Source organism: Bombus vancouverensis, chromosome 6 (genome assembly GCF_051014615.1).
Source record: "Bombus vancouverensis nearcticus chromosome 6, iyBomVanc1_principal, whole genome shotgun sequence".
NCBI classification, from domain to species: domain Eukaryota; kingdom Metazoa; phylum Arthropoda; class Insecta; order Hymenoptera; family Apidae; genus Bombus; species Bombus vancouverensis.
In genome coordinates this window covers 18,889,660-18,910,101 of record NC_134916.1, presented here as the reverse complement: position 1 = coordinate 18,910,101, position 20,442 = coordinate 18,889,660, and the positions used below count along the sequence as shown (strand labels likewise).

General features: G+C 41.3%; 1 protein-coding gene across 12 annotated transcripts in view; it reads right to left on the bottom strand.

Annotated features, from left to right (window-relative positions):
* The window catches only part of RhoGAP102A (Rho GTPase activating protein at 102A), a 64,197-nt gene that overhangs the window by 31,997 nt on the left and 11,758 nt on the right, over positions 1-20,442 (bottom strand). For 3 of the 12 annotated variants that reach the window (XM_076619426.1, XM_076619429.1, XM_076619432.1), the window contains exon 2: positions 12,521-13,034. The gene's annotated coding sequence lies outside the window, so the exon portion shown is untranslated. Of the gene's footprint in view, positions 1-12,520; positions 13,035-13,394; positions 13,742-13,762; positions 13,784-13,815; positions 14,536-14,558; positions 15,581-20,442 lie in introns of those variants that run through there. The other 9 variants (XM_076619422.1, XM_076619423.1, XM_076619424.1 and 6 more) reach the window with 9 other exon arrangements.

The following is a 20,442-nucleotide window of genomic DNA, read 5'->3' as shown; positions in this document are numbered from 1 at the left end:
GCCTGCCGATATACTCTTCGAAGGTTATGCGTGTCCTTCGAACCGGGCAAAGACGAACACCAGAGGAGAAAATATCTGTGATTTCAACGCGTAACCTCGCTAAACGACAAAATACACGTAGGCCGAGCGACTGCTTCTCGTTTTGAATCGTCTTTACAATTGTCTCGATTGTTCTACCGAAGTCAGAGGTATTTAGACTGCAGGATACGCGAACGATTTGATAGATTATGTGACTGCAACGGAATCTAAATGTGCGTTACGCGCGTTTAACGACACGTGGCACACTGTGTCGCTTATATTCGGGACAGAAATCATAATTTCTAAATTAATCAATTTTTTCGAACCAAGTTGTTTGATATTTTTTCGTAGAGAATCGATATATGCATGGATTGACATAAAGAAAAATCGTCATGATCTCGAATGTTAAGTAACTTTTTACTTTAACTTTTGGCTTTCACCTTAAACCTTTTTTAGCAGTTTGTTGGCGGAAATGCCTGAAAAATGGTACCGATCGTTTTACATATGTAGATTTCAGGATGAAAGGTCGAGGCTTATTGTTTGTTCAAGATTTTTTCATTTATTCACATTTGGAATGAAAATCATTTAAGGTAACGCGAGTGTCTCGTCGTTTGGCGAGAACATAGCACGAGTGCCAAAGACCTGAACGCTGAACGCGTTAGCAACGATCTCGATCATTTTTTCATTTTGGACAGATTTGGCCAAACAAATTTGACGTCGATGGAAAGCTGAACGCGTCCGGAAATAGTATAGTGGTATAAAATCACGCAACTATCTTTTGCCATTTCTTTTTTTTAAATCTCTTTCGAGTTAATAAACATTTTATATAAACGCAAGACGATTTGTTATTTTATGCCTTTTAAAATTACTTGGCAGTGTTAAAGGTATTTAAAAAGGTATTTAAAAAGGTATTAAAATGAAATTAAGAAAGCAAGTATTCCGCTAATGGCAGGTTTCCGGCAAAGAGCGTTGATTTTTGCAGCAAAGTTTGCGTCTTAACTTTAACAACAAATCGATACATTCGGTAAAAATTATGAATTATATTATAAACGACAGTTCGTTACTAATACTCTACGATAAGGCAATTTCGGGACTTGACACTTGGAATTTTTGACTTTTGTCCATTGAGCGACACAATGTGCGTAGGCGTGAAATTTTCAAAACATCCCCTATTTTTGGCAGGTGTTTTGAGATTAATTTAAACGAGAATGTTGGCAATTTATCGCTTTCGAAACAAATCTTTTACAATGGACAAGATATAATACTATAACAATATAATGGAATTATATTCCATTTATATTCCATGCAATTATATGTGCCAATAGCTCCAAGTGATGATATCGACAACAACACGATACACTTTGTAAAAGTTACTTTATAACTTGACCCGTTAGTTTTAAGAAGGGTCGATCGATCTGTCGCAAACATTCGCCAAATCATTTACCTTGAAACATTTTGTTTCGGCGTAGAAATCGAATTACATGTGAAAATTCAGCGAGATTCTATCTTTTACAATTAAAAATAGATAACTAATTTGTTTTATTCTTTCAATCAACCAGTCTGTCTAAACGAAACATTGAACGCTTTCGCTTGGTGCTGTTTAGATAATCAAAGATAGTTTACGATGACGATAAGCAGGCCAGAAGTCGGTAGATGCAGCGTTATCGATCGCAAAAAACGGAACGGGCTTGACGGATGTGACAAAGTCACCGTTAAACGCTACGCTACGAAACGTTGTACGAAATACTCGAACGATCGAGAGTATGGAAAACAAGGCGAATCTACCGCTTAAAAGTTTTTTAACGAGCCTAAGAAACCGTGAGTTAATTGTAAATGTACCGTATCTGTAATTTCGCGTATATCATGTTGCGGTAGTTTGCGATATCAAGGACGCGTTGCGGTATCTGTTGAACATATTCGTATTAATATTATACTTATAGCATCGTGAAACATGGAACAATTTATCATTTAGCGAATTTATATCGTAAAGCTATTTATCTATAAATTTTTGCGTTTGAGCTTCCGTTAAAACTAATTAAATTTACTGCACGTTTACATGATTTATCGTGCAGAAGTTTCGCAATTTATTCAACGATGTTTAGAGCTACCTTAATCGTTTAGTCGATGCAACTTTCACCATTTCACCATTCCTATACACGGTAGAACACGAGGCAAACGTGTCGGTGTTGGTCATTATATTTCGAAGGTGGATAAGCGCAGATAAAAACGTGTCGTGTATCGCCAAATGAGATTTACGATCGGTCACAGTTACGATCAAACGAGAATTATGGCTCTCTTAATTGCTCTCTCATCGGCAAACCTTTGAACTCGATTCGAGTTTCCTATCGTCGACCAAACTTTTCTATCGTCTAAATTTATTTACGTTTTATCGTTACGTTTATCGTTTGTTCGCGTGGAAGAATTTCAAAGAATTCTATGCGAGTAGAAGTTAAGATAAGCAATTATTTCGCAAGCTTTCTCAACGTTTCGAGAGCCACGGTTATCTTACAGAACGAACGTTACATTCGAACGTCACACTCGACTTTTAACGATATCATCGATCGTCGAAACTTGATCGATTCAATTTCAACGAGTCAAAGTTGAATTTCAAAAAGTAAATGACAGAAAGAACGAGAGGCGAAGATCGGTGAATGGAAGCGACGCTACTCGTCGATTAAAACACACGGTCTCCTCGTTATCGATCGACGACGATCCAGCGGAATGAGTTGGCCGATGATCGATGTCGAACCGGCCGTCACCAGAGAGCAACGCGCAATGTCATCGACTGATTTGTTGCTATTTCGAGCGGATTCTCGGCCGGGCCTATTTAAAATCATTTGCATTGCCACGTGAGAGCCGGCATCGTCAACAAACGTCAGAATGTCGCGCTATCGCATCCTCGTGACACGTAAATTAATTGTACGCTATCGCTACGGTGTTTTCAAACGCGAAGATCCAGATATAACCTCGATAAATCCATCCTTGACCTTCGGCGTTTTCCAATTGTGAAACACGAATCTACGATTCTAACTTTACCTGGCTGAACTTCTTATTTATTTGATTTCAAATATTTTTTTCTTTTTTTTTCAGTTTCTCCGTTCGATTCAGTCTTTTATGCTTACGTAGCGTTTGTTCGATAGCGTTTCTTTCAAATTTCAAGTGAAATTGTCCTTTTTCCAATTATCGCTTGATCCGAGAGCAACGGCGATTTTTAAGTAACGTAATGTTGTATCGATCCTGCGAACTAACTAGTTGACTATACTGTGACTGATATTTATCTTATTTGCACGTCAATTTGGAGTATTCATTTTCCGTTAAGTATCCACTTGAAGTCGAATCACTCAAGTTCAAGCAACTTAAACTAATCTGAACGAGCCTTTCCAATTCACGATGAAATAAAACACAAGTGGAGAGAAATAACGTATCTTGGGGTCATTACAGAACGTTCTAATACGTTGTGTTTGAAGAATCCGAAGTCGTAGGGGTGTGTTCCTAACGTCAAGCTATTGAAAAAGTGTATATACGCAAATCCGAACGTGATAATATTTATAGCATCGAGCGTAAAAAGTCAGCGGCAAGAATAAATATACACTTCGAGCAAGGTTCGAATACCGAGTGCCTTGGGTATCCAAAAATTCGAATACCTTCGAAACCTTGAAACTTATCCAGCGTCTCGTATCCACAAACCGGCTAGATGTTGCACAACGAAGTTTATTACGCAACGATATAACGACACGTAGAAAACTTTTGTTTATCCATTGGTCACGAGAATTACCATGCATCCCCTTATACGTTGTTCCTGTTCATTTAGTAATAAATCAAATAAGAAGTGCATTAAGATTACAAATGATAGAATATTGTATGGCTTGGATAATTTCAATACCAGTTCGATACCGTTCTTCGAGGTTGAAAGGGTGTAAAAAAGTATTCGCTGAATATGCTTTAGAAGAATTCATATTTGATGATAAAACCTACTAAAAGCTACATCAAAACCAAAAATGGAGGCGTTATACCGCCATAGAAATGAAAAATCAATATTATCCTACGAGAGATAAATTTAACGAAATAAGTTCGGTACGAGCTCGATATTATCTAAATAAATTAAAATCCACCAGCAAAAATGGCATATTATTCTTTTATAAAGATTCCATAAAAATATCTTCTATAAAGTAAATTTTAATTCTAATGCTAATAATGTCAATATTAGTGGAGTATTTTTTGAATAAAAATTCTCGATATCGATAGCCACATTAGGACGAGAACAACAGCGACAAGTAGAATACGCGTGGCGAAAAATGTTGGTGAGAAGGTCGAAGGCAGCCGATAGGATATTAACATTATTTCCGCTGCTGGAGCAAGCAGGGGGGAAGAAAGACGAAGGCGCGACAGAGAAAGAATTACGGAAGGACACGGATAGCGTAACAGCGCCAGAATAATCGTCCCAGTGGCGTCTTTTAATCCGAACCGCCATACGAATCTATTTTTCGCCGGACAATCGCGCCAGAAATACCGGATTGGTCCCCCTTCGTGTTAATTCTGTTCTGGTGCTCACATGATCGCCACCACTTGGTCTGTGCCGCGTATACATCGCGCGGATCCCGGCATTTTACCGTTTCTTTCATAAGAAACGGATAGATCGCCTCCTTACGATCGGATCGAATCAGTGAAAACAAATTCCGTCGAATTTTATTGATAACAAATAAAAAGCTTCGCTTGTTTGATTGAATAACTTTCGTTATTAAATATTAAACAGAGAGAAAAATGGTGTAAAAGGAAAAAATGTATAAAGCAAAATTAAATTTTTAACATGATTAAATTTTTAAATGATTGACGGCTGTATGTAAATTATCTTAATTTCGGTAATAAAAACTGGACAAGTTTTCAAACGTAAAATGACGTGGATGGAGGAGAAAATCGCCTAATTTAAAATGACAGCAAGTCTGCGAAGAAGTCTAGGAGACCTAGACAGTCGAAAATAACCAGAACTCGAAAATAAAATAATTAAATTAATGCTTTGCATCCGAGTTGGATATCGTATATCGAATCGTCTGGATGAGAGCATAGTCTAATAATAAACGTCTCTTAGATTAATGGCAATACAATTAGATAGGACTTGAAAAGCACCGCAGGAAATTCAATCGTACGCTTAAGAATCACCGCGTCGTGACACTACGTGACGATAATTATCGTCAAGAGCGCACGATCAAATGTCGATTAAATCAATTTACCGAAACTCTTCCCTGCAAACGTCTCAATCTCGTGCAACTTTACGCAACGTAATCGATATCATCCTCTCTCTCTCTCTCTCTCTCTCTCTGCGAAATATCCCTTAAACTTGACATCTTTCTTCTATTTCTCGGTATTTAAGTTGATGAAAATGGCCAATCTTCGTTTGTACATGCTTTTATCTATTTATTTATTTCTATCGAAACAGAAGCACGATTAATCCGGCAAATGTTTAATCAAGGACCGATCGATTCGATCGCGTTGTCGTTCGCCAGTGCATCGTTCGTTCTTTAAGCTTTCGAAATTATGGAAATGTGCAGAGAAGGCGCAACGAAACGATCGACGAAATCGGCGAAGCTCGGTCAGTCCTCGCCGGTTGTATTATAAAATGTGCGAATTATTTTTAGCGGAACACAAAAATATCGCAAGGTCGCTGGTACTTTTGCCCGTTCGTCGCGTGCGCCTTCTTCGAGAGCTTGCTGTTCGAAAAGCTCGTAGCTTTTCGTCGTGGAACCACCGGAGTCGCCACCGTGCAGACACTACCGACTATTTTCCCGAAAGCTCGTCAGGTGGCATTCATGCTTGCAAGCTAAGAGGAATCACTAGCTTTTCTAATATCGGTTATCTCGGGCTGATCGAACAGATTCGACGTTTACTGGTCAATGGTTAACGCAACGATCAACAATGATCAACGTTAGGACCTGGCGATCTTCGATTTTTGTCGAAATACGACCGTCGATATTCATCAAAATCGATATTAACTTTGCGTAAAGTATCTGTAGCTTTTGAATAATCGAAAGAACAAAACGTTCGAAGTTGCCCATTTTGACGTCTTTGGTAATTCGAGCGATGGACTATGTACATTTTTATGAAAGTTGAACGAGATAGAAGATGGAAGATTTCTGTTACCACGTGTGGATAGTCCGTGGGGAAGAACTGTTCGTGTGTTGGTAAATGGCGTTGGTATCGCGCGACGATAATACGCAAGAGCTTATTTTATTTTCGTAATAATTTAACGTAGAAAAATTAAAACGTTCGTTCGTATTCGTTCGATAAGATTATCCGCTTAGCTACGCTTAGAAATGGATTCCTCGAAGCACGTTTCTGCCTGACGATTTATCGACAATGCGTTTGAAATAAAGTTTACTTTACGTTAATCGTGAAAAGGCATTAACCCGAAAGATCGCGGAAGAAAGTGGATAAAATAATAGAAAATAGTCGAAGAAAAGTTAAATATTAGCAATACCTGTGTAAATATTAAAAACAAAAAAAAAAATCTAGATTCTCAAGATGTCGCTGTTTCTATCATTTGTTCGGAAGATCGCAAGCAACAGTAACGTTTCGTGTCATTAGCTTCGGTATTATGTCATGCAGTAACGTCAGCGCTATGTCATACACGAATTTAGAGTGCGTAAGCGTCTCAGGCTGCAGTGACACTTTTATTCAAACAACCCAGCGATAAATCTGAAAAGCCAAGCCCGATTGTCAAAATATATATACTCGGTTCCCCTACCCGACTTTCATTGCCGATGATTTTACAAAAAAGAATGGCAATTTATCGCGCCTCGCAGAACCGTGCTCCGTCCGACCAACGACGTCTCGTTTCACTTGTCGACGCATCCACTCTGCTCCTCTAATCCGCAATAATTGCGCGTAACTCGTCCGACACTTGGACGAACGAACGAAACGTCTATACAAACGAGAAGCGCCACGATCGAGGATGCAACGGAAATGGTGGATTTCGATGAAAATTTGTTGCAAGAACGACGAATAAAAGCGGCAGACTGGCCGTCGAAAATAGGCGAAACACCGGCTATTTTCAACATTGACACGAGAGATTTACCGGAGCGAGATGATTAATAGGGAGGCACGAGAGAGCGGGGCTAATTAAGCCTCAAGGTTCTATCCCATTAAACGCATGGTGTCTCCACGCGAGTTTAATAATCGTCGTGGCGAACGGTTGCTCGCGTGTTACGCTCGTACGTACACGGTCTAGCCGGGAAGCCGTGCAAGAAACGTTCCGTGTCACGACACGTGTGCGTGGCAACCGATGTTCGTACCGTTCCAAGACCCTCTAATACGCGGAATAGATCCTAGAACGTAGGAGTCTGAGCGGCGTTAGGCCTTTGGCCTTTCGTCCACTATATATACATGTGCCGAACGCTCGTATAAGGCTGGCTGATAGTTGCTCTTTCCATATTGCGTATAGAAACACACACGAACGAAACTAATAATTTCGACTACCTGTAGTCGCGTTTACGCGCCACCAGGATTAATATAGGCGATTGTGGACGTAGGCGAAGTGGATAGAGCTTATTTATGGATTATATGGTCCATCGTATGCCAGTTGGTCGGCTACCGGAACGAGAATCTTTGCCAAATACTACACGACGTGTACAGGTCGCACCTATGTATATCGATTTAGTATTCGATCTTATTGTACTTCGTCACGGGATTAGTAAGGATCACGAGAGTTGTAAAACTGTATGTAGAAGATACTGTTACACTATGTACTATAGATCTGCACGGATCTACGTGTAGGTAGGTTATATTTTAAACAGGAAGGAATTCATCATTGTACGTATCGTAACCGAAACTAAAATATTTGTTTACCGTTAGAAATAAATCAAGGCCATATTTAAAAAGAATTAAGAGAAACGTTTTAAAGGTGAATCTTATGAAGGAGGTTCGTATAGAGGACGGTCCAAAATATGAGAGTGTTTTATAGGCATTCTGAACATCAAATCAATGAAAACACGTTGGTCGAGGCTTGCCTTTCGAGTTACGATTATTAACTTTGATACGGACAATCGTTCGTAATTCGTTCTAAAACAGATCAGACCAGCAAAGTAATTTCCACGTATACCTCCTGGCAAATGAAATCGCAAGATACTACCTTTTGCTGGTAGATAGCACGCACGATCGCATACTTGTTTACCTGCGTGCAAATGCGGTTCTTGGAAGTACAAGTTTCGTATAAACCGTTGGATCCTTGAATTCGAAGAATGAAATGAAGTTAGAGCGATATCGAGTGCTGGAAAGAAGCATCGCGTAAGAAGACTAGAACGGGAAAGGGTTACGTCCAGGAAAGAAAGAACTTGAAGGCATCGTCTGTGTGCATACAAAATGTTTCTTGCGACACGGCAATTCTTCTTCTTACGTTTACGATCGTTTGGCAAAAGAACTTTTCTCGCGAAAATTGCGATAATTCGTCGAGTCTCGTATATTACACGGAATTAGCCAAAGCTTCGCGCTAACGTATCTAATTACTAGCCATGAACACGATGCAAGCGTGTGCGTGTACGTGCGTAAAGGGAATGATGGATCGCGAATGTTGTGACCGTGTACGTTAAGGGAATGATGGATAACGAAAGAAAAATATTTAGATCGTTCGAAAATAGCCGTGGCCGGTTTTATTGAGCATCGTCGTTCCCGCGTGTACCGAAGATCGAATCTAAAGCTGTTCGAAGGCTCCCGCGATGATAAATCTGCTTTTCGTTCACGAATCAAACGCGTTTTCCAGCCGTTTAATTCAGGCTACGTATACTACCTCGAGCAATTTCTTTCCCCATCTTTTCTCTATATAAAGTTTGCTTGAAACGATAGGAACTTTGACGAATGTTTGGATTTATTCTAGGCAGACGAATGATAGCGAAAAGCGGAAAGTTTATGGCACGTTGCGTAACGCAATAGCGAAGGGATCTCCTTTCGACGAGTTCGAACGATTTTTATTTGCCGGAATCTTACGTACAAAGGAAAAGTTTGATGTACAACGATCGTACGCGGCGAAATCTTTCAGGAAACGACGACGATAAAAATCTTTCTGGACCTCGAGCCTCGAGCGAATCGAAGAGAAAGATCCGATCGATCTTCGTTAGAAACTTATCGCTCGTATCGGGTTATCGCGTAATAAGTTTCGTTGGCCGTAAAATCAAATTGTTTTAATCGAAATAAAAATTCATTCCAACCGATACACGTTCTCTCTGATTCTCGCAATCGTATAAATATATTGATTTCGTTACTAAAAAGTATTTATTTTCTTACTGTTTCGGGACTGCTCGAACCGGTTTATATTCATCGTGCAAAATAATCTAACAATCGCATATTTATATATTACGCTTTGAATGAAATAGAATGTTATTGTTGAAACCGGTGGAGGGAATAATAAACCAAAGTATTTTCAAGAAAACGTAGTAAACAAACCAAAGCAACTATCGATTATCGTTAAATTAAAAAACGATTGGAACAAGATACCAGCAACCTTATAAATGTATAAGGCAAGCGTTATGTCGTCGAAATTATACTTCGTCATGCTAGCGTGTGTTACGTATCCACAATAATATACAATTACAGAAGATGTAAACCCAATCTGAGAAATAATCATTCGAAACGTTTAACAATGAAAATTCACGGAAATCATTTATTCGTGCTTGCCCTTTTGCTTCCACGCGTATTATTTCAAAGTCGTGACGTAGGCGAGCATCTGTCAACTATGAAATTTTCCTTGACGTATAGCACGATCCGCTTAGATTATATACACCATACAAACATACAAACGCGTGGATTTCACGCGGGCGAGTACGTAGCCTCGTACGTGTACGTACGAACACGCACGCGTACGACTCACGATAGCTGGCAGAAATCCATGGAAGCGATCCCTCTGGGTCTATGCACGAAATCCATGTACTATCTATTAACCTAAAATAAGAGTCTTTACGCATCGTGCGCGCTCGTGAACGGAGACCGACAATCGACCGTCCCTATACGATCCAATTTCAAACTCATTCTCTCCATCAATCCTGATTACGATGAATTTTACATTTCTCATAGTTTTCGATATGTGCTCTTTTTCTTCGTGTAGAAATATACGTATGCACCGTATCGGTCGATAAGTCTCTAGCTAACGCAACGTTTCCGGCGTATTTTACCGTAGTCGGTTCGCTGGATCGTTTCATTTTTCGTACTTCGTAACGTCGATCATACTTATTCTATATGCGTCATTATCCTTACATAAGAAATCGTAGAAAATCATTTTCCCTGTGGATTATCTTTCGTGTAAAAAAAAGAACGATGACTACCGATAAGTGTAGTACAAAATTTGTAGGTCGACGAGTTAAATTAGTCTGTAAGAGAATTATTCCATCTTTCTGCTCTTTTCCTCGCGCAAACTTCGAACGCGCTCGTCGCACGTTTACTCGTTCACCCATCGTATCATCCCTCTGTTCCAACAGCATTAAAATGCCGAGGGTGTGTTTCTCGTAACACGTGAAATTAAGCGAGAGATATATTTGAAAAGGACGGACGGAAGATAACATTGCGGCTCATTTCGAGCGTGCTAACACCACGCTGTCAATAAACGGCGAGTTACGAGCGAATCGATTTTCCCATTAGCCAATGGTGCATCCTCGTGAAAGGCAAGGACGAGATCGCGTGCTGGACAAGCCAGGGAATCGCCACGATCGATCGGTTGCACGAGGCCTACGGAACGACGACGACGACGACGACGACGACGACGACGACGACGACGACGACGACGACGACGACGACGACAACAACGACGACGACGACGATGTCGACGTCGACGTCGACGATTCGACGGTCGATGAATTATCGAACGCGTCAGTCTCCCTGACGTACTCGAGACGGCCCCGGGGAAAATCCCTGACGAAACGGTTTTAAATATATACGTAGACCCCACCCCGATCGCTGTCCGACTGTCGATCACGTTTCATCAACGGTTACAGAAACGGATATAAAATACGCGAGCCATCGTCGCGGATAGGCTCGCGGCCACCGGTTTAAAGTTTCCACCTCTGTCTCTTCTTCTTTTTCCTTATTCTTTTCGTCTCGCCTCGTATTTATAGATCGTTTTCCATGATACACTCGCGACACACGAATCGCGATACGAACGAAGACACGCGAATTCGCGACGGATTCTTGCAACGTTGTAATCCAAAACCGGACGATGAATTCACCGCAGGCGGGCCAGCAACCACCATCTTGAAATAAATCGTGCAGGAAGAACGCGCGATACCTCGATATTTTCACTTGCTCGAGATTACGATCGTTTTTTGAGAAGCGTAGATCGAGCGTGATTCGAAGGCAGGACACGCTCTTCCTTTCGTTTCGACAAAGTGGCAAATGAGCCTTTATCGAGACTTTGATTTACGATCTACAAGCGAGTTTTACAGAAAGAACGGTTCACCGCTGTCAAAGTGTCGCGGAGATTGAGAAATTGGAGGACAAAGCGGTAGGGGGAGAGAAACAACGCGTGTTGGCATTCTCTTTGTATCCTTCCTATAATTTCTGAATGACTTTGTTCTAAGGAAAGCGCCGGGGGCGGGGCAGGGTGGTCGAGGATCGAGTTGGGATACGCGTTAAGACGGTTCCAAACGTGCGTCGGGCATTGACCGAACACGTTGTGACGTGTAAGTATCTTTCTAAATAGAAATTTAATTCTTAATGATAACGTTATCGCGTGCAAACGCGACTGACGATTATTTCGTTGTCTTGCAAGAACGAAGAAAGAAATTGTGAAAATAATGCGAGACAATGATACGATGCGCGTGAATATGTAGCGATAAATTTATCACACGGAGGAATTGAACGGCGGGAATTAAATTCGACCGACTGATCGAACGTCAATTAAGAAAAACGAATATATCGAACGATTAACGCATACCATAGAGGTAACATTAATTGAGACAAGTTTCGTTATCCTGTTATTTCTGATCCTCGTTTAACTTTACGGTATTGCGTTGAGACCGTAAACCATCGGGCAAAAATTCTACCGGCTTATTACATTTTCATAAATAAACCGCCGGCGTCGTGTAAACGGGCCCTGCGTATGCAAGACGATCAGTTTTATTTCACTTGTACGTGCACCGCGGTGACCAAAGTTTTCAGCGCAGAACTACATTCAAGTTGGCAGATTTACGACGCCCGCGAGAATTATATCGAGATCCTACACAACCTCTGCAACGTATTATCGAATTCGCGTTTTCGTGCATCAGAAATTTCTAATAAATCTCCATCGACAACGGCAACACGTGGAAAAGAAAAAGAAAAAGACTGATACGTTTCGCGCTGTTTTTAACTTAGAAATAACGTAAAGTTAAAAGAAAAAAATAGTAGTAACTTCTCCTTTTGTACTTGTGTTATTTGCACGATTTCTTTCTTTCGTTCGAGCTTTCCTTTCCTTAAAAGCAATCGGAAAAAGCAAACTTCCATCGAGACGACAAAGAAAAGAACTCCGCAAAGAGATACGTAAACTCACCGATAATGTGGTGGTACTTCTCGACGAACTGTGCGGTACTTTGAATTCCCATGAGTGCCACGTCGATGTTGGAATACCAGGGTGCGGAATATCGTGGCTCCGACTCGACGCAACCAACACCTGACATCTGCTCGATCGTCACATAATTCCCGTACGGGATTTTACCACTGAACACTTTTCCGGCCACGGGGAACGCCGAGACCGTTTTAACGATCGGCGACTCGCTGTCTGACCACGCACCGGCTTCAACCACTTTCTCCACTGTATCTGAACCGAACCGGCGAGAGGAGGGGGGTTCACACCGCAAGAAAAAAAAAGAAAAAGATCACCTCTCGAAGAACACTTTCGATCTGGGGCGCGCGCGCGCCTCGATCGTTCCAAATAGATGCACTTGTGTCAGGATCGTAAACGAATAAGAAAGGAACCACGCGTGGAATACGCTTCACCGTCGTTGATTCTTGGCTTTCTCGATCGGCGATGCTTTTTTCAATCGGCCATCGTTCACCGCAGTTTCCTGTAATTCAAATATTTGTGGTCAGACACGATGCAACGCGATACTGCAGCGTGCATACGATTTAGACGACTTTCGACCGCCGAACGGTATTAAACCGTGAGGAATCGGAGCGAATCTATTACGGTGGCGGATAAAATTACCGGTAGATAAACGGAACCTATAAATTATCGCACGAGCCACCGATATCTCGAAGATGTGAAATAAAAATACGGAATCGTGTAGGATTTATCAAAGCTGAAGATTATACGAGAGTCCTAAAGGAGCACGCGCAGACTCGCGGCACAGCGAGAATAGAACAATATACAAACGAGCGGACACACGCTGTGGCGTGTTCCGTGAAATTGACCAAGGCTAACATACCGCTAACGATCAACGAAATCCTTTCAAACCGCACGAAATCTCTGGTCGTCTTCGTGTAATTCGAACGCTCCGTAAAAAATACGTTGGCGCGAATTGATATAAAGCGATTAATACGTCACGTGTGCGTCATAAACTTGACACAAATTGGAAAACTTGTTTTACGAATCATCTTTATGAGAAAGTCCTTAGTAGTTCTTTAAACGCTCGTTCAAATTAATCAGGTTAATTCGAGTCGCTCGAATCGAAGTAACTTTACTCCGACTTTGTATTCACGCGGCACAACTTGCCTTCAAATGCAATAGAATAGCGTACACGTGAAATTGACCGTGGTTTTAGATGCCAACATGGTAAATTAGAAATCAGATTACGTCTTTAAGATCGCTAGATTAGTAAGTTAATGAGTCGATGAATCTCGAGTCACGTTTTATAGGTGTTGTCCTTTTCCTTTTTCTTTCTTTTCTTCTTTTCTTCGGTAAACTTCGTTAACGAAATAATGTATCGTTACATCGAAAGATGGTTTTTCATATTTCCTTGAAAAACTACTGTCCTTTGGGTTGTGTCACGTTTAAAAATAAAGGTGCGATATATTCATCTAAACAAAGGAGACGCGGCGGGAGACGCATTTCGCGAAAAACACGCTTGCGCGTTTAATGAAGTGCTACTGGAAACATTGCCCCTTTGATCGCCCATTTGCATCGACCATGCCTTTGTGTACAAACTCGCGCCGCTCTAATATCGCCTCGCGTTAATGTACAAGTCGGAGGAGGCTTTCGCAAGAACCAGCCTTCCTCGTCTTTTGTGAATTTATCGTTTCACTTTCTCCTTATTTCCTGTCCGGTGTTGGGTAGTGCGACTCGTTCTTTCGCTATAAGCATTGTCTTAAAATAACGAAAACACCGTCGACCAAACACGTTCGACGAACGATACCGGTGGTCTGGCTTGCGAGAACGATTTTTCCAACATCTTCACTGCCAACTCAAATATTATGGAACTCCTCCGTTCACCCGAACCTGCGACAAACTATTTGTATAATAGTAGTTTGCCGATTCTTTCTATTAGCAACGAAATTTCGTTTAAAGAAATTTCGCGTTCGGAAAAGGAGAATCGAGTCGGTGGAAATTCGTTTCGTTTTTACCAATGGAATTCGAATAGACGTATATCTACCATAACTTTTCTCAAGCAGAGCTCGCATTTGGATAAATAGACTCTCGATCGGTGTTATTCTCGCGCTAAACGAAATTCCGTTTCATGAAATTCCCAATGCGATTCTACTAGGTACGATCTCTTTCGACTGCAGTTCACATTCCGTTAAATAAATCACTAGATAAACCTTCGTCCGAATTAACAGTGTCCGGACAAGTAGAATTCTTACAGCAACGATCGTAGTACACCTTGGTCACTTTAAATCGAGTCACTTTCCCAACGATCTGTTCGAACTCGGTTCTATTCGAGACACTGATTACCTCCTATTTTTACTGTTGCGTTCGGTACGCGTTCGGTACGCGTTCGGTACGCGTTCGGTACGCGTTCGGTACGCGTTCCTTCGTAGCTGACACGGGAGTATCCTTTCAAGGAAATCACCTTCTCTGCAACCGTGTGTATCGTATGCACAGCGAGCACAGGTAGCCGCGTAACGCGACGCTCTGTCAAACGCGACTACGCGATACACCCGCGTACCCGTCAACTCTATAATAAATCATTCGCGTGGAACCCGTGCGAATCCGTGACGAGTATCGCCGCCGGACACGACCGACCGGCACCACGTGTCACCTGGCACACAAACACACGCTCGCTCGGATTTAACTTCCACTTGTATTTCGTTCTCTCTGTACCGTTGTACGAACCGTTTACCTTACCGTGTTCTTTATCGTACGGTAATTATCGTCGGCGGAGAAGCGAAATATCGGTTGGATAGAAGATGGAAGGGAAGATCGTTGCACTAGTAGCCGCGCGCGACACGTACAACAACGAGGACGCTCGCTCGGTTAACGCGTCCGGTTTTCTCTGAGCTCGCGCGCGAGTCGGAACAACGACGACAACTGGTACGGTGACGACAAGTGGCCGGACGACGAAGACTACGACGACGACGACGACGACGACGACGACGACGACGGTTGTTGCGAGGACGGTGCACGATCAACGACTGCTGAAAAGGAGAGCGCGCACCGACTGGTTGGACCGATAGGCATTGGCAGAGCGCTGGGACTCTCGTGAGCTTATTTTAAAACCGCTGTCCTTCCAACTCGGGCGACCGTCCTGCGGCACACGCTCGTAAACGACGCGCACGAGCGCCGATATCGTGTAATCGGGCTTCTTGGCAGACCGTGGCAAGTGTCAACCGAGAACTGTCGCTGGTTTCCATGGAAGAAACTTCCCGGCCGCTAGCTGGAACGTTTTCTCCTTTTACCGCGCTCGTAGCGAGTAAAGGATGACGCGTTATAACGGAGCCCGTTATAACGGAGGGAGTTCAACCCTGAGGAACGATCGAGTTTCGCGAAAAAGGCTCGTTGGGTAGCGAAACGCGTGCTGACCACTGGCTTCCTTTTTCCTTTCTATTTTATTAACTTTGGATGTTTCTTTTCGTTGTTCGTGTAGGGAAGAAAAGCTCGCGTATTTCGATCGATAATTTACGACGGGTTGGTATCGTTGACATTTCGTTTTTGCAAAATACCACGTGTTAGGTGTTCCGAACGTTGGATATGTACGTAGTTACTAGATCGATAATTAAAATGAAAATAATACTTTGCTTCCGTGGCCGAGTGTACGATTCTTTTCTATACGTAGTAATTTCATTTTAGAATTTGACGATGATTTCGTGTATGATGTTATCCTATTATGCAATAGTCGTAGATAATTTGAAAGTTTGGCGTGTAATATCGATTGTTCGATAACAAGGTAGAATCAACGTGACTCGTATTCTTCTTTTCCGTTTTCGTTGGAAATTTATTTAGAAAAAGAACGTAATTATAAACGAAAGTTGTACGATGTTAGATGATCGTGTATTAAACCACGCTAAACGTTATATTGTAAAATGTAAAGGACATAAAAAATGTAAAATTGCTGGCAAATACAGCTTTCTAAAAAATTGTACGCAAAACTACGCATCGGACGTATCGTAGCGAACACGATATTCGTTAAACGATACACAATTGTTTATCGATCGTTCTATATCAATTGTTTCGACCAACGCGGTAGTCGATTGGAAATAAAACTAACGACCTACATCTACATGTTGCACGATAACGAGTCACTGGTCGAACCCTGTGCCGATTACTGTGTCATCGGGTTTCTTGGCAGACCTCGGATTCACGCGACGAAACGCGATGAGTGTCAAGATGATGATGGCCGCGTGATTCTACAAACTACGAGCGATTTCGGGATCGTTTACTTGCGACTAAAAGGCAATGAACGAAAGCCACCAAACTTCTTCTAGAGAAACAAGAACGTGATTCAACTGTTTTCACGAAAAATCGCTCATTTCGACAACAAAAAAAAGAAAAAAAAAAAAGAAAGATCACGCTGTTTCAAATTTTGCGCATGAACAAAATTTCTCGTTTCTTTACTATTATGAAAAGACACGAAACACGGATCGCTATCGTTCACAAATATTTCCTTCATTCACGCAATTTTCCTACATCTTTTATATACTTATATACACTTTTATATACTTATATACTCTTTTATATACTTATATTCACCGATATGCATCAAAAAGAGTAAAAGATATTCGATCCACATAGATGAATGAAATCGATTCTTTTATTGAAATTGTAAAATCTATCTGTACGTTTTTAGAGGAATGTACGGATATAAGTCGATCTGTTCGTAACATATTCGATTATTTCCTTTAGATCGATGCATCTATATCTATACTATCTATCTATCACCTACTACGATATTTCACCAGGCAATTGTATAACGTGTATACGTGTATATGTATATATACGTAAAGCATATATCAGACGACAAACGTTGGCCAATCAGAATAGCACAAGCAAGCAAGCATCGCGATTAAGCTCGGCTGTCTAACGAGCAACATTAACGAGTGAATTTCATTCGTCATGGAAATACTTGCGTTACACATGGTGGTTGCATTTAAACGTCCATATTTAGAAACAGTCTAATTATAATGAGAATATAGAAATAGCGTTCTATAATGGAGTTTGCCGTTGGTACGCCCGCTGCGCGTTATCTCGTGTAAACTGGCAGCACGGTTAGGCGAGCTTTTTGGCAGACGTTAAGCGCGACGGAAGACGCGCGAAGCGTCAACCTGTCGGCGAATGCTAGAGGGATCGAAACGGAAAATGTCACGACTGTATAAATAACGAAACACCTCGAGTGTCTATACGCGTTGACGAAGAACGCACGAGCAAACCCGTTTTCCTTTTCCTTGCTTATCTTTTATTTTCCTTACTTTCCTGCGCGAAGGAATGCGATGGATTATCGTCAAGCATCATCGCGCTAACTAGCAGGTTGTTAACGAGGATTTTGGCAAGTCCGTTCGTAACGCGATCCCAGTCGATTTGTCGACAGACGCACGCCTAATTAAATTGAAAAATTGTGCGACTTTGCGTAGAATAAGCAGCGTTGCAGCCGTTAATTAAGCAAGTTGCACATTGTGTTTCGGGTATTTAACTCGTTCCCTTGGTGCTTTCGAAGCAACGATGCTGCGTTTTTCTGACGATAGTTCGTAGACGAAGGACGGAACAACGAGAAGTCGAACAAATCGAAGAATCGATTTTCCATTGGAAGGGAATCTTTCGACGCTCGGATAGTTCTCTATTAATCGAGTCTTCCGCTTTCAAACGTTTCTAAAACGATATCTTCGTGGCTGGAAAGTGGGCACAGCGCGAATAATAAGGTAATTTTATTGTCTTATTATCGAGGATTTAGTCTCTCGAGTATTACGACGAGTACCGAAATTTATATATATGATCCATAAATAGAAAACGCTGAAACAACTATAATAATAATAATAATAATAATAATTTAATGTCCCGACAAACAAGGATTTAAGAAAGAGATAAACTTTATAGGAAACCCTAATATCGATAATTTAAAACGTACAGATTAAGCTCGGTTGTCTTTTCATGGTTCTTCAAAATTCATAGAATCTATCTAAAATTAAAAAGCCTAACTAACTGTCCAAGATAAATGATCGTCTCGTGGAAACGAGCCACGTTCGAAGATCGATCCTCCATTTTCTCTAACCAGAATCTTATTTCACGTGACTTTGATCATTGTTGAAATAATCGCAACACGCTGGGACAATAACCCTGGTTCCGCGAGAACACGTTATTCGTCGAACGATGTTCGTTCACCGAATAATGGTCCATTTGAAAGGAAGAGATTTCGAAAGGGAGTTTGCATACAGTCGCGCCTATGCTTGATCTTGGATGTTCCTCGAAATCCAAAAATGCTACACCGGCATCGAACTCGTATTCCAGGGATTTTGAACCGGCTTACATCGGTGTCCTCACACCAACCGAGTAGTGTTTCCTCGAACAAAGAAACTGAATCAGTTCGCTAGTCGCAAGAAAAGCGACGAAATTCGAAGATATTTTGTGAAACGGTGAACGTTCTAAACGATCGTGCGAAAAGCAAGAATCGTTCCTGAAAATTAACTTCCTCGATGAAGTTGGGATTACTTGGAAGAAAACCTTGATAATATTACGGAAACTAAAAATTCGAAATAGATTCTGAGAAGTATGCTTTGGTTAAGAAAAGATAATCAAGTTATATGGTAAAACGCGCGCGCGTATGTATGCGCGCGTGTGTATTAAATATCTAAATTACCAGCAAATAAATTGAAAGGTTGACAAACAAATTGTAAATATTATTATATCATATTATTTCATCGTATTTATCTGAAGCGCGATCTTCACGATCGTTCGTCAACACTTTCATAATGTTCCAGGAATCATTTCAGTTCGTTGTCCCAATAAGGGCAGTACGTGCCAAGAATATCTAACGCTACTTTCTACGGAGGCAGTTCTGCCATGTTAGCGTATCCTAGAATAATGTTGCCATAATGTAACTGAGACACCGGCCTTAAAAACCTGACTACCCTTTAGCTCTCCTTTCTTACCATTTTACTATATAAAGATATTTACGGAGCAAACGGTGATAAAAAGAATATGAAATGTCCGTGTGCAACGCAATTATTTGTAACACGATGTTTCGTTGTTGGGAAGAGAAACGCACGTTGGCAGTCGTTATTCGCGGGAAAAATTGAATCGAAGGGGAGAAGAGAGTTTGAAAGACCGACGTTTACGCGCATGAATCTCGAACATCTCGCGCGGTACTGAAAACGCGAAAGAAACACGGTTGAAAAACAGGAATTACGACGAATTAATTTGACGGCACGATCGCCCGTAACGATATCAAGTAGTCGTTTTACGTTCAGAGAAAAGGCTGCGGCTGATCCTCGGTGTTACTTTATGCCGAAATTTTGACCATCGGATCGCATTCTCGATTCTCTGGCGAGGCCCGGCGTCCCTCTAAATCAAATGATATTAAAGAAGCGTCGTGTTCAAACCCGACGACAAATTCGAGAACATCGGAGTAAACGTTTTACCGTGAGAAACAAACGTAATTCTTATCCTAAATAACGATAATAGCGGCGATTCGTCTTGACGATCCGTACGAGACGAAGAAGAGAGAGAGAGGGAGAGAGAGAGAGAGAAATTGAGAAACGCGAGAAATTAATAATCCAAAGTTCTGAAATTTATTTCTTACTCACTGTGTTATAGCTGATATTTACAAAACCATTATATAAAATATTTCTAATCTATTTTCTTAGTCCAATGTTATAATCTTTTGCCTTTATACCATTTACGCCAAGAATACATGGTATCGTCTGCCCTTTCAAGGATCACGATCAACCTAAAACTCTGTCGTGTCTATCGTTGATAGAAAAAGAGTAGCACGAACCGACTAACAAATTAAAAAGAAACAAAGAAGCATCGTGACTCGTAAAATCGCGATAGAAGCGTCCGAGTAAAAACGATCCGAGTCCAAGCCCGTAAACCAACCACGCTGAGGTGAC